Consider the following 13221-nt stretch of genomic DNA (forward strand, 5'->3'; position numbering starts at 1 on the left):
AACGGAAAATGTGGTATTTAAATAAAATGGAGTGTCAGTCTGCCGTAAAGAAAGATAAATTTGAGTCGTGTGTAGGCAAATGAATGCCATATAAGACAATTTGTTAAGTAAAATAAATCAGATATACAAATTAAAAATAAAGAGCAAAATAAATACAATAAAGATAATAGGAAGGAGAGAGATAGATCTTTCTCAAATTGCAAAAGGAACGGAAAGATGGGGAGAAGGGGAGGAACAGAGGAAGGGAAAGGGGGTGAGAGAAGGAATGAAGATGTGTTCCTTTGAGTACCAACTCCACAGCGGGAATGTGAACATTCTGTACTGCAAGCAGGTACTCATAAATATACGTTAAAAACCATCTTGAGAGAATTAGTTTACTGTTCCTAAGTCAGTGGCTGAATGAAGAAGAAGACATGGGTTTGCATCTTATTTCAGTATCAGTAATAAAGTATGTCTCTTAAAGGCAAAGTAACTAATAAATATGCACTGAATAAAAGATCAGTGAATGTAGTATGCATAAATATATTTGCACACATATTTATCAATACAGGAAGCTGAACTAGACTTGTAGCTACAACAAGAAGAAATATTGGGTGATTTTCCGTGAAGGTATTATTTGCAGACAGAACACCTACCTTCTGACCTGCATTTAAAAGTAAAGAAGTCTAAATAAAAAGATTCAGAAGTACAAGTGAGACTAATATGAAAGAATGGCTTTTTTCCCTATTTGGGGGCATTAGTTTCAGCTCTATCTTTCTTAGTGACAAGCACAGTGAATCTCAGTTACTGTCTTCTTTTCTACCTTGGCTGTCCTTTCTGGAGTCATCTGTCATACTATATTCGATTCACTCTGCATTCTGCTAATGCTTGGAGCTAGCTGTAGGGTATCTTCTTAGGAGCGACTAGAGGTACTCCCAGTAGGGACTAGTGACAGCAGAAAGAAGAAGGAAAACTACCCACAGAGGTACTGGCTTCCAACAATTTTGTAGAAGTGTGAAGATTTATAGTAGAAAATAAAGCACCTCATGCTGGGTCTGGCTCCAAGCCTCCCTCCAGAACCTTCCACTTAGGCAATCTTTTATCCTGTGAACATAGTGTTCTATCTGAGGGAGTTTAAGTTTCATATTAACAAATTGGCTTAATTATTTTTAACCAAACTGTTAACTACCTGCAGTGCCTTCAGAAAAGAACTCCCAATAAGTTTTAGCTGTTCTTTCAAGAGAAAATTACAAACCGAGTAGGATTTTCGCTAGGAAGGTGCATGGATTTTTCTGCAGAGAGAGCCTGAGCAGCCAGGTGGGTGCTTTGAGGCAACTTCAGCTTCTAGGAAAGGAACTAAAACATATCTGAGCTTGCCTAGAGCAAAGGGGTGTGTTTATCATGAAAGACTTCTTTCCATTACGTTGTTTAAATTTCTAATCTGGTAGTCATCAAGTAGAAGCACTGAGGTATGTTAATTGAGGTGTGTTCTGCCAAACTCCTCAGAGCATATAGATATGAATATTTTACTACAAATAATCCAGGACAAAGCAAATCAATCTAGCGGGTTTTATTTTCTCCACTGGGTATGGTAGTATTCATTTAAAACTAATTGTGGTCAAGAATTAGTTTTTCTTCTTCAATACCGACATATCTATGCAGGACTATATTCTCTGTTCTAAACAGTAAAAGGTTATAAAATTCTAAAATTGTAAAGTTCTTTATTCATGACTGTTGCATAAAGAAGATTCATTATCGTAGTAAAACAGTTTTGAAAGTATGTGTATCAGCATCTTACTGTTTCATATAAAATGAAGAAACATGAGGCTTAGCAATTTTTGATCATTATCATGTGGCATGATATTAAATATGACTGTTTTATTATAATGATCACATTTGTGCATATATTGGTGTTTTTCTATCATTATAAAATATAATATTGGTTTTATTAATTTGGTGTGATAATTTGATAGTTGGTAAGTTTTGTCTGTTAATCCAGATTTATTTGAAATATTTCCAGTTACCTTGAAAATAGGGAGAGAATCTTTTAGAGCAGATCAGCATCTGAGAGATGGCCTTCATCTTCACAGTTTGACTAGCTTTAGCCAGCTTTCTTTCCCATGGTAGATACCTGAGCTCTCTTTTCTTAGATCACTTACTTTAGAAAACACACAATTCTCTCTGATTCCTTTGAGATGTAAATCTTTTTCTAGATTATTGCCAGTTTTACAATCTAGAAATATCTTTCACAGGGACCTGGGAACCATTGCTTCCTTTGAAATATAAACATCAAGGAAGATAGCTATCCTCCAGCTTCCCTGGAAGGATAGACGCTTAACTCTTACGAGGGCTAGTGACAAGTAGCAATTAGCAAAACCAGATGGTTTAATCTTAGACCACTCTCACTCCTAACTTTCTCCAGCACTTTTCCATTAGCTCACTGAGCATTTAAAAATCCTTTTCTTTCCATTAATTTTACTGAAGTTTCTAGTTCAATTTCTCCTGTGTTGCAATAGTCTTGGAGAAACTCTTCCTTGCCTGTATAATTCCACTGGTCCTGTTTTCCTTCTGTCTGACCAAATTTGTATGTATATATATGGTAAATAATATATGTTTTTCCTCTCCTAAATGCAACATGAAATAAATGTCTCAAGGTCAAAAAGGAAAACTAATTTAGTGAAATCTAGAGCACTAGATTTCATGCTTAATATTATTTTCATTACCCAAAAGTCTTTTTTAAAGTATAAATCATTGGAGAAAGGGGTAGAATATCTTGACTTTTTGCGGGGAAATAATTTTAGCATCTCACATTATAAATGCATGCTACCATCTGAGTCATAGATTAAAATGTGATGCCCATGAACATTTTGTTAGTTCCATACCTATTTTTCTACTCCTTTCAGGCCATTTGTCTACTCTGAATACTGCTGACCATGTCTTTCTTTGACAACACTCTGTTTTTGAATTTTTAGAATTAACATGGGTTGCTGTGGGTAGTTTCTCTATCCCTGTATTCTCCTTACAATTTATTCCTCTAGGGAATGGTTTATGCTTTGCCAAGTCACTTTCAGATTCCCCTGGGGCTTGTTTGAAATCCTATTTAGCTTTATATTTAGATATTTTTAGTGAATAACATTATTCAGTGCTGTGGCCTGCAGTGTCATATGTATGCAGACGATACTCAGATATCGTTTTCGGTCCCTGCAGACCTATGAAGTGGCTTGATGCTTTGCATAATTGTCTGTGTGATATTCAAGCATGGATGTTTTCAAATTTCCTTAAATTTAGTTCAGATAAAATTGGGTTGCTACTGATTGGTTCTCCAGGATAAATGTTTAAAATGTAATCTGTGCTGGTAACCTTATAATTTTCTTTCCTCTAAAATCATATTTTTGACCTTAAGATTACCATAAAGTCTGTGTATGTGTTATTACTTATACCATTTCTGCTCTATACTCACTATGTGTAGACTTGTCACATAATGATTTTCTAATTTCAGAAGAGTTTCTGCTCCAATTTATAGTCAGTGACCTTTACCTGCCACTTTTCAGTCTGATTCTAATGGATCACAAATCCTTTCACATCCTTGTCTTCAGCTGGGGATTCTATCCTTTTGTGCACGGGGAATTTACACTTACTGCTGATTTGTAAGGTTTAACTAAAAAACTTGTTTGTTTGATTTGATAATATTTAGTACATTTAAATATTGATTTGATAAATATTTAGTACGTCTTCATTTGTAATGAGTTTGCATAGCACAGTGAGATGGACACATGAAGGACACTTCATACACGCAATTTGGTTGATTGATAAGCCATGCAAAATATTTGCATGAAGTCTGCTTTTCACAATGAGAGGGCCTATTAATGAACAGTGATTCCGAGCTGTGAATAAACGTATTACTAACATATTCTCTCACCAGGCAGTCAAAGAGTGCCCAATATTTTGGATACTGCATTAAATAAATGGGGTAGAATAAAATTCCTATGAAATGGTTTCAATTCATTAGTCTGGTTTAGGTACCACTTTCACTAAAGTACTATTCTACCCGATAACTGGTGCGTTCTCCAACATTTTAAAGAAATGGGGCTTTACATTCCTGTTTGATGGCCTGAGAAAGTTGAATGAGTGGAGCCTGCATTAAATAAAAAATACATTTAATTGATAGACCATAACATAGAAACATCTGAAAGTAAGATATACTTTACCAGACAAGGTTGGAAAATTTATGAGTCTAGTCATGTCTTCCTCTTAAGAGTTGGGAATGTAAATACATATGTTTATTACAGACAGCTTCCAGGTGGTAGAGAGGAGGCTCTAAAATGATTTGCAGATATCTTGCATTCCTGCCTGTCCCAGCTTTTACAATAAAATGACCAATTCACCAAATAACAGCTGGGAACTTCTATTGTCTCCCAAGAAGTGGTTGTGACCTGGGATGCTGCAATGTTAGGTAGGCCTGCCAATTGAGAAAGTCTGCCAACATGACAAATATAATTCTAGCAGTAGTGAAAAAATTACTGAGATTCAAAGCAGGATGAATTAAGGTTATGTTCTTCACTTCTGTTCAGATGATCCTGTTATTTATTATCTTCAACTAGGAGCATTTACGAACGTGTTCAGATCCACCCTTAGCTCTTATGTTCATAAAGAATGCCATTAAGAGCCACCATTTCTACTGCATTAGAAGCACATTGAGATATTACTAGCCACATTATTTCCCATTGTTATGCATCTTATACCATAGTTTCTAGCATCTGTATTGTAAGCAATAATGTATTTTTTTCAATGTTGTCCTCCTTCCTCTTCCCCCAACTTTCAAACGGCTACTCCTGTGTCCTCAGCAGAGTCATATATGGGTCTTACAAATTCTTATGTTCCTTTTTTGCTACGACTGCTGAAGGACTTCAAATCAAGTAAAATGTTTTTATATTGCTCAACCTCAATAATGTTATTCCATGGGAGAGGAATTATCTTTGTCATGGTTCATGCCATGGTACAGACTTACCTGAAGAATTCTGTGGTAAACATGTAAGAATAATACATGTGAGCCCAATAATCAGACTATTTTATGTTCTATAATGATGTACATTAGGGATATAAGACCTCAATAATAATAAATAAAATAAGAGGTTAAATTACTTCCCTAGACTCATTTCTGTTATGAAGAAAGGGCCAACAATTATTCCAACTTATACTACCCTCTGACAACTACCCTCTGACAACTAAGTCAAAACTGTGAGAAGGGGAATAAATACTATATATAACAATACTCATAATATATCTTTTATACATGAAGTGAAAATGGAGAAAGAATTTTCACTGAAGAGATTAGAAGGATTCAGGTTTATCACTGTTTCCAGCCTTGATTAGTCCTTGGCAGTTAGAAACACACACACACGCATGCATGCATACATACAATTCCCTTAGTAAAACTAGTCTATATTTAAACAACTCCTTGCCCAATGTTATAAAGATAAAATGAATAATTTTTATTTTGGTCTTTTTATGAACTGGTCCCTTTGCACATTTCTCTTTCAACACCACCATCTTCCCACTGTAATCTCTGGGCGCCACGGATGATCTTATTCTGACTATCCATACTTTGTTTTTCTCAAGTCTTTGTAGAGGTTTCCTCAGTCAGAAGCACTGTAATACCTGTGTTCTTCCCTGTGACTGGCTAATTCCTACTCAGTATATATTATGTCAACCTTAGTGGTAATTCTGATTTTCCACACCAAGGTCATGTACCTCCCATGATACCCTGTATCCTGTGTATGTCACTAACAACAATTGTCTCCTCACTTATTTGGTGTTAAACTTCCTGAGGAAGAAGCTTTATGCCCTATTACTTAATAAAACCTTAGCATTTATTATAATGCAGAGGTACTGTGAAATAATAAATGCGTATTTTTGTCCTGAAACAGAAGTCCTCAAAACTTTGAATATCTTACACAAAGATCTAAATCCTTTAAATTTGGGTGGTGGTAGAAATGTCTATTGTTATAACGAAGTGATTGTTGTTGGACTTTTCACAGGTGCTGGTCACCAGAAAGACCATGTCAAGATTAGAAAACTGAGCTGCAGTCAGACCTCTTCTGTAGGAAGAAGGGCAGGGCTGACAGTTAAATATCCAGGATGTCTGCATGAGGAAGCCTGTATGGAAATCCTTGAATTTAGGTTCAAGTTTCTTACCTGATGGATACATGGAGCCGCCCATAGGACAATGAACTGGGAAAGGGCATGGAAGTTTGAGCCATTCCCACATATTCTGTCTTATGGGTCCCTTTGGTGTGTCTGTTAGTCTGCATCCATTGTAATAACCTCTAAATTAAATGGGTAAACTTAATCAAAATGTTTCTTTGGGTTCTATGAACTATATGGCACATGAGGAGAGAATCATAGGAACTTGTTTTTGTAGCTGTTGATCAGAAGAATACGTGGGTGGCTAGTGTTTGTGGTTGGAGTCTGCAGAGTCTTACTGATAAGACCAAACACAGCCTGTGAGATATGACTCTCCAGGTACATAGTGTCAAATTCCAATGAATTTTAGGACAGTTATTGGGTGTGTACTGGGGAAATGGCTATGGCCAATGTGTGTGGAGAAATCCTCACACATTGTGGTGACTAGAAGTGTTCTGAGTGTGCAAGAGAAGAAAAAGTGTTTCTGTGAAATAAGTATGTGACAGTGCATATTTTGAGGCAATTTTGATAGCAAAAATGGAAGATTAACTTAAAATACTCAGTATATTATCTTCATAGTTAGAAAGTATTTTTAAAATCTGAGTGAAGTAAAGTGGCATATGTGCTTGTCAAGAACATAAACATAAATAGTATGGTCAGTGTAAGAAGGAGAGGGAGGAGGAGGAGCAAGAAGAGGAATAGGAGGAGAAGTTGGAGGAGGAGGAAGAAGAAGAATAGAAGGAGTACTTTTACATGTGATCAGAAAGACACCTTGTGTGGACTAGGAACACAATGCGTGTGACTGATGGGGATGATCTCCTACCATACTATCTTCAATAAATGAAATTTTGAAAGTCCAGCAAGAGTGTAAGTAAATCCATTGGTACAGAGGAATTATGGAAAATCAAAATGAAGAATTTCAGAGAAATTTCAGAGCTTTGGCACAATCCTATAAAAAGGCTAAAGCAGACTGACTCTAGCTCTTGAAGGATTATGCGAACTTTTGGAAAAGATGGCTCTGAGGTTGGGCACAGTGAATGCCATTTTCCTCAGACTTTGCCTTTTGCTGCTGCTGTGCGTCCACATACTTTCCCACCGAGGTTTCCTCTGGGGCCTTTTTAAAGGGAAGGTCATGTAGTAACAGGTCTGAGACATTAGAAAACACAAAAAGAGAAAGACAGGCAAGCAGGCAGGAAAACAGAAGGAAGGAAGTTAGGAAGGAAAAAGGGAGGAAGGGAGGGAGAAAATGAAGTAGGGAAGGGAATTTTGGTTTCCAGGTCAACTACATTTGTAGAGGCCTTAAATGGCATTTTATGTTGAGATACTGTCTTACAAATGTCTTTGTCAGAGTTATAGGATGAAAGAATTTAACTCATCCAAATTAAGTAATGCGTTAATATCATTTAAAGCACATAGAGGAAAGGCAATTTTAAGATACCCTTTACATGGTATTTCAAACTAGCAGATACCCAAGCTTACAGTCATATTACTGATCCATTAAAGGCATATGGCATTTAAAGTTGTTCATTCAGAAAATTACAATTTGAGGCAGGAAATGAATGAATGATTACATTATGATTAAAAGAAAACTTTATACTTGGAAACAAAAATGCTGGGAAAACCAAAGCATCTAGGCCATACATTATTATTTTTCCTTATTATGAATAAAAATGAAGACACTGATGTATGAGCTGCCTTCTCATAAGAAAATTAAGTAAGAAGGCAGAAAAAGCAAATGAAAATCTAAATTTACTATTAGGAAGATCTTTAAAGATTAGTCTTTTCATTTTGGAATTGTAAAAAGGCAAAAAGAAGAACACACCCACCCATACATCACTGTGGATTCATGACACATAGTACTATTTGCATTTTTCCTTATCCAGTGAAGCAGTTTGTGCATATTTATGTCTCACTTCCATTTTCATGCTTGTGAACAAGCAGGTACTCCCAGTGCACAGGGGAACAGGACTTCTTATGCATGTAAAATGTGTACCTAAAGACCAAAGTTTGGTTGAAAACTTGGAAAACAAATATTCATCTCATTGGAATACAATTTGTAAATTTTGCAGCAGTTTCATGAAGAAATAAAAACTATTTGAGAGGAATAAATGAGCAATTTCACACAACTCTAGTTTGCTTCCACTTGTTTCCTGTTTTGCTGTTATGCGTGGCAGAGAATCTTATAAAAAATGCCTTACATTACTGACCCGGCTCTTTCTAAAAATGGTTTTGTCATTAAAGAATAAGATGAGAGTGAAAATATAGGAGTATTTCCACTGAGGAAAATGAAAGTTGAAAGGCACGAAGGGGAACAGGGAACATGGGACTGTGGATCCCGACAGACAGTCAACACCTAATGAACATTTCAAAGTAGAACCTCCGTGAAAAGAAATAGTCTATTTTAGTGGAAAACAAGAAGATTAAAGCATAATTCTTAGAAGAAACAGAGCAACCTTAGAGTTACTTAAACATACAAAGGAAGCTTATAACCTGTAAAATTCATAACTGAATTGGTAAAGGCATTACTTGATATAATATTTAACCTAACAGTGAGAAATGAAAATACATTATGTCTGAACAGTCTGATAGCATGTTCAGAATTCAGTACTAAAATAGACCTTAGTACCTAGCAGAATTTGTATCTTTTAAAAACTCTGTATAAGGTGTATTTTTTCTTTATTCCTCCTTTTTCTCTGCTCCCTCCCCCCCTTTTTTTTCTTTCTTTCTGTTTTATTTTGTTTTTCTTCCAGTACCAGGAATTGAAATGATGACCTTGCACTTACCAGGCAGGCACTGTGTGGCTGAGCTAAATCCCCAGCCTCTTTCTTTCTTTCTTTCTTTCTTTCTTTCTTTCTTTCTTTCTTTCTTTCTTTCTTTCTTTCTTCCATTCTTTCTTTCTTTCTCTCTCTCTCTTTCTTTTTCTTCCTTCCTTCCTTCTGTCCTTCCTTCCTTCCCTCCTTCCTTTCTTTTTCTTCCTTCTTCTTCCCTCCCTACCTCTTTTCCTCCATTCTTTCCTTCTTTTCTCCTTTTTCCCGAGAATTAACAATCCTATAGCTTCTAGAGATCTTGTAATTAATATTTGTTTTCTCCCTCAAAGATCAAAGATATTATCTTTTGGAAAACATTGATATAGTTGAATTATACTCTATGCTTTATCTGTAAGGAAAAATGACAAGAGGGGAATTTTTCACCCTCTTTCATTGTTTCTGTGTGATGACTTAAGGTACAATACCTTATTAGCTCTTCAGAGTTTATATTTAAATGTATGTACATCAAATCTGTCCCAAAGTAATTACACAAATCAGATTGTGTTGTTCTATTAATTGGTAAGGAAAATCTTTCATCTACCTCAATAAGGGGATATATTTGGCAACTATCTTGAATTAAGCTGTTCTTTTCAGAACTTTTCATAACTTCTACTCTAGAGGAAGAAAGGAATGGAATTGAAAAGAGTATTGTGATAAGGAAACCAACTAATGTAGCAATACATCACAAGTATCATTTTAAAAATACTCTGAACTTTAAGGTGTGCATAGACTATTATTTCAATCTGACATCAACTCTCTTAGATTTATAGACATGCAAGAAAATGTATTTATTTCCTTAGATTCCAAAATTCATAAGGCATACGATGAAGGGGCCCATAGTTTAAACTGTTCTAGCTGTAAAGAATCTTTTTAGTTCACTATTTTATTCCTTAGCAAACATCAGTAAAGCCACCTATTGTGTTTTTGTGGGTAGAGATAGATGGAAGACAATCGATGGGCATAATTCAAAATCTCATGCTGTGTGTATAAGTATGTACATATTTGGAAATCATTGGACTGTGGCAGCCTGGGTTCGTTTGAACAGGAGAATGGCAGAATTAGCCACTGAACAAGACCAGAGTGTCTCCATAGGAATTTTAATGGCTGTTTTTGATAAACGTAAATTTGCACAGGATTTCAAAATGTTGGAGTGATCTAAGTAACTTGTGTTACTTCTTGTATGTACTATGGGTGCTTCCTGAAAAACTGAGATTGTGCTATTGAGAATTTGTTGAGCAACAGTATTTAGGTGTTTCAGAGAGACCAGGAAAGAAACAATATTTTAAAATGCTATGAACAATGATATTGAGAAGAGGCATTTATTTATTTTAGAGAGCATGATCCCTGTCTTTAAGAGATACATAGTGACAGTTTCAATTTCTCCCTCTACCACAGGGTCTATGTGCTTGATAGAAGTTTCTGGTTCATTTTCTAGGCAAGGAGTTGATTGAAATTAGTATAATACAGATCACAGTTTAGTCTCATAATAGGCACAGTTCTGACAAATAATAGCATAAAAGGTATATGTTGAATTAAATAACTATGTACATTTGTATAATATGATACAGCTAATTTTTATTAACAACTTCTATTTGTCAGAAAAATGTTGACATTTTATAAATGATATATACGTAGTTGGTGTTATTACTCCAGTTCTACAAATAAGAAATCCAAATATTATATCTTTCATGTTAAAAGTCTGTGTTTTACAATATTTTTACCATATTTACCAACACTTTACCATATTTAATTCTAACTCAATTTCTGTTTGGAATTAAATGTGTTTATTATTATCCATCACATTTTAAAAGTGCATTTGTGTACATACATGCAATTGAAAGAAACAATCTTTATCAGTATGTTAACTTAATGAATATATATGCTTTCTAAAAAACTGCTAAGACATTTTTTAAATGAATTGATACAGAGAAAAATGTCAGATAATTTAGTTTGCTACCCATTGGAGATTACACAGCTCAAAGTCACAAGAGTGGCAGGCAGCTAATTAAAGGAGGAAACAACTAATAGGAGACTTTCAAGCCCTTAGTACACCAAAGAGAAAGCATGACACCATAAAATAGCCAGAGCATAAGCAGCTATTTGCAGTAGATTTCATCCATTGTAAAAATGAAACACAAGGAGACCCATCAGGGAGCCACATTGCGGAAGAAAATGCTGTTAGTGGAGACAGCAGAGCCCTGGAGTGGTTTGCTGTGTTACAGTGAAGCTCCGTGGGAGCTCACGGGGAAGCAGCTGGCCTCTGAAGACAGAAATGCAAAAACAATGGACTGGACATTTGCCGACAAGAGGAATCTAAGACAGCAACATAAGAGTAGTACTACTGCTACCCTGAGTGACTCCAGTTATCTATGGTCCCTTTGGCTGTGCCCTCTACATGGCCTCCCTGTACTTGTTTAATTAAACAGAAAAATTTGAGAACACTGAAAAGGAATCAAATGAGTCTCTAAGCTTCATAGAAGAGAAGCTATGATATGTTTTCATAATCATGCTAACTGGAATTAGAAAAGAGTGAATTTAATTGCCTCCTTCAGGTAACTTCAAAACTCATATAGGAGTTACACAAATAATCCTACGATTTTTAATTACCAAATAAAGTGTATAAAAAGCTTAATGGTAGACAACTAGTAGGATAATTTTTCTGAATTTAATTTACTATAAAGAAAGGTAGAGTTGTAGGGGAAGATGTTGATCTACTATATCCTTATCAATTGTCCATATACTATACAACTTCTGACACTAGGTATACATTTTATGTCTGTTGCTATTTTTAGAATATGTAGTATGCAGAAATTTAGAAAAGAAAAGAACTTTGTAAAGCTTTGGGACAAAGGGAATTTTGTAACTATTAAATATTTTGCTTGCTCTTGTAGCGAACTAGACTTTAAAACAAAGCCAAAATACGATGCCCTTTTTGTTGCAATGCAAAACAGACGTTTTCAAAGCACTGTAAATGTACTAGAATTTGTTAGGAAGGTTAATCTCAAGTTATATATTTCAATCTTGAATCACTCCAAACTCATCTAATGTCACTTCTGCTCTGGGTGTGTGTGTGTGTGTGTGTGTGTGTGTGTGTGTGTGTGTGAATGACAGGCTGAATAATGGTACCCAAGTGAATCCAGTTCCTAATCCCTCAATCCTGTGACTCTTGTATTATATGCAAAAAAGAGGCTTTTGCAGTGTGATTAAGAACATTGAGATAGGGAGATTATCCTAGAGAACCTTCCTGAGGGCACAAAAGGCTGTCCCAGTTCTCCTTCTAAGAGGAAGGCAGAGGGAGATTCTTATTACAGTAGAGAGCTCATCACAGAAAGGTGAAAGAAAGATTTGAAATACTATTCTGTGGGCTTTGAAGATAGAGGAAAGAGACATGAATCAAAGAATGTAGGTGTAGAAGTTGAAAAATGAAAAGAAATAAATTCTGACTGCAGTTTCAGCCTCAAGCTGAAACTGCTCCCAGATTTCTGGAACCATAAGAAAATAAATTTGCATTGGTGTGAGCCAGAAAGGTGGTGGACATTTGTTGCAGCCACCACAGGAAACTCATCAAACACACACAAATATTTTCAAGGTATTTAAAAATTGTGTAAGAAGAAGAATGATTTAAATGTGGCAAATCTACAATAATCGTCAAACATCAGTGCATATAAGAATCATCTTGGTTGTTTGTAGAAAATCAGATTCCAGACCTTTCTTTCTAATGAATCCAAAGAAACTGAAGAGAAGCTAGGAGCCTGTATTTCAAAGGACCATTATAGTTAATATTTAGAGAACATTGAAATATAGTGCCCTAAAGACAGGTCCTAATGTGACTCCTGGATGGGTTTACTTATTTTAACGGTCTGAACAGACATATTTCCAGTTGAAGTTCTCTTTAAAGAAGGAATCTCTTCCTGTTTTGTCTCTTTGCCTTTTTTGCATGCCCTCATTACTTTCTTCTAAGAGGTGAGATTGAATAATATGGTGAATATTTCAGTTTTAAGGTTGATAATAATAAAAGACACATTGTCACTATCTGCTCTCAAAAACATTCCCTGGCATCACACATACTTGTCTGATCAGTTCTGGAAGCAGTTCTGCAAGTCCTCTTTAGTGAGTCTATTTGATTGCACTGTTATGGCTGCATCTATGTCCTGAATCAATTCAACACATTTCCTTTCATGGTTATTTAGGTTTGGAGAAGTTGCATGGTGCCAGACCTGGTGAATAGGGTGGATAGACTATTAGACAACAG

The 13221-nt window shown here is 35.5% G+C and overlaps 1 long non-coding RNA gene across 1 annotated transcript; it reads left to right on the forward strand.

Annotated features, from left to right (window-relative positions):
• The first annotated feature begins 1196 nt into the window (after window positions 1–1196).
• LOC102006417 lies at window positions 1197–6328 on the forward strand. The gene is made up of 2 exons (XR_259341.1): window positions 1197–1296; window positions 6018–6328. It is a non-coding gene; the product is annotated as an uncharacterized LOC102006417 (long non-coding RNA).
• Window positions 6329–13221: the final 6893 nt, after the last annotated feature.

This window comes from Chinchilla lanigera, unplaced genomic scaffold, assembly GCF_000276665.1.
Source record: "Chinchilla lanigera isolate Chin_1 unplaced genomic scaffold, ChiLan1.0 scaffold00003, whole genome shotgun sequence".
NCBI classification, from domain to species: domain Eukaryota; kingdom Metazoa; phylum Chordata; class Mammalia; order Rodentia; family Chinchillidae; genus Chinchilla; species Chinchilla lanigera.